Here is a 2,395-nt window from a genome sequence, read left to right as displayed (position 1 = left end):
CAGGAAGTATCTTGGAGGTAATTTGATATAGGGAGACTATATCAAAATAATACCACAAGTTAATGCCACCTAAAACCTGTAAAACAACTTTAATGGGTACATGTGTGTAAAGAAGCATCAACAAAACCTCTTGACAAAATGAGTCTGAGCTATTCCTTGACATCTATGAGAATTTCCAGGTCAAGATTGTTTATTCCCTGACTGAGCTCATACTCTGCATCTATTGTAAGAATTAACATAATGTTAATATAACTAATAATAATAACAACAACAATAAAAATGTTAACATACCTTTTGCAGAAGCTACAATGGACCTACATGGCACATGGTAAGTACATCTGTACATTACATTGACATTTTTCTTTAAAACAGCTTCCAAAAAGCCCCCTTGACATCCTTGTTCCTCAGGCTGTAGATCAGAGGATTGAGCATGGGGGTCAGAACTCCATATGTTAAGGAGATGACCTTGTCCTGTTCAGAAACGGATTTCCCTTCTGGTCTCAAGTACATGATCATGATTGTTCCATAAAAGACACTGACCACAGCAAGGTGAGAACTACAGGTAGAGAAGGCTTTTCTGCGCCGAAGAGTAGAGCTTATACACAGTATAGCCAGGCCCATATGACCATATGTCACAACTATGAAGCCAAAGGGAGGGATTAGCAGAAAGAGGCTGGAAACATGCATAAAGAGCTCACTGATGACTGTGTTGGAGCAAGCCAGTTTGAGTAAAGATTGCAGCTCACATGTAAAATGGTTGATGATGCAATGGCCACAGAAGTCAGTGGGTTGCAAGAGCACATTGATCAGGGTCATCATCAAGGCAAGGGCCGCTGATGTGGCTACCAGATAAATGCATAATCTCCAACTCATGATCTACATGTAGTATAAAGGCTGGCATATAGCTGCCAAGCGATCATATGCCATGATAGCCAAGACAACGCACTCTGTTACGAGAAATACACCAAGGTACATTTGGGTCAAACATCTGGAGAAAGAAATTGTGGGCCTGTAGATGAAGCAGTTGACCAAAAACTCAGGAAGTAGATTATTGGTAAGAATAAAGTCTAAGGTGGAAAAGACAAATGAAGAAATACATGGGGGTATGAAGCTGTGGGTCCGCAATGCTCAACACGATGAGTCCATTCCCAAGAAAGCTAACGAGATACACCACCAAGAGGAAGCAAAAGAGAATAATCCGAGCTCTGGGATATTCTGATAATCCAATTAAGATGAACTCGATCACCAGTGATTCATTGGAAGTTCGTATCATGTTCTCTCCCATTCCCTCCTGCAGGAAAGAAAGAATAGTATGATTACTGATTACTTTAGTGAGAGATGCAACGTTTTCACCTTAAATGTTTATATTGCCAAAGTTACACAGAAAAAGGAAAATCACATCTGTACGAAGACTGCTTTGCACATTATGCTAAGAGAGAATTTGTTTTACCCATGACTTGTTGAATATATTGGCTGGATTCCCACATGGGTGGATTCACACACTGCATTAAATAATAAATATGTTTGCAAACTGCAGTGATTGCATAAATGCTAAGCCAAAACTAACTAAGCTACATTCTGTCTTCGCTAGGTGTCCAAATTCAATCCCCGATTGAAGCTGGAGAAGTCTCTTTCCAAAAATAATGAAAGCAGCAAGCTGGAGGCCGTAGGTCCATTCCCACCCCCACTAGGTCAGGAGAACCCCTCATCTGCCAGTTACTAAAATGGAACCAAAACGTCCTGAGTTAATTCATAAGAAACAATGCAGTAACATTCAGTTAATGCACAACGCAAAGTGGGACCGATGCTGGTCTCCAGGACACCATCCTTTCCTCTTTGGGTCTGAAAGAGCAAAGAAAAGGGGTGGCACGCAGAATAAATCATAAGCAAGTCCAATTTGTTGCAGGGCACAGTGTTATTACTGAACTTGAGGCCCCTCTCTTAAGGCATCAGCCTTAGCCTTCATTTACTGTGCTTTGTCATGTTACAAACAGTGCATTGATTTTTTTATTTTCTTATAATACTACTTTGAGAAAATTGTTAATTAAACGATTATCATCATTTCACTTCATGCTACCGGTTAATTCTTTGGGAGGGTAGAACAGATTGCAGGAAATTATGTTTCCACAGTATTCAGAATAGAAAACAGGGCAATGCTTTTACTGGAAAAGCCACACATACTAGGCAGTCCGTTCTTGAACTGTCCAGAACATTTGTGCAATACTAGATTTCCAAAAGGGAGGTTATAAAGCACATTCTTGGTCTCCTTCCTGGGTTGTCCTTTCCCTCATCTCCAAGATGGAGATGGAGAGTGGAGGTTTATTCAGGACTAAATGTCATGAAAAGAAAACCATCCTTGGAACAGAAGATAAAGAGAGAAGTGATTCTAGCAAGG

General features: G+C 40.3%; 1 pseudogene; it reads right to left on the bottom strand.

Annotated features, from left to right (window-relative positions):
- Positions 1-345: 345 nt before the first annotated feature.
- LOC148216264 (olfactory receptor 13H1-like) lies at positions 346-1,285 on the bottom strand (annotated as a pseudogene).
- Between the last annotated feature and the right edge of the window lie 1,110 nt (positions 1,286-2,395).

The sequence above is a fragment of the Python bivittatus genome, unplaced genomic scaffold, assembly GCF_059951505.1.
Source record: "Python bivittatus isolate LINGU-HERP-01145 unplaced genomic scaffold, Pbiv_v1 ctg000220_np1212, whole genome shotgun sequence".
NCBI lineage: Eukaryota > Metazoa > Chordata > Lepidosauria > Squamata > Pythonidae > Python > Python bivittatus.
This window is presented reverse-complemented; position numbering and strand designations above follow the sequence as displayed.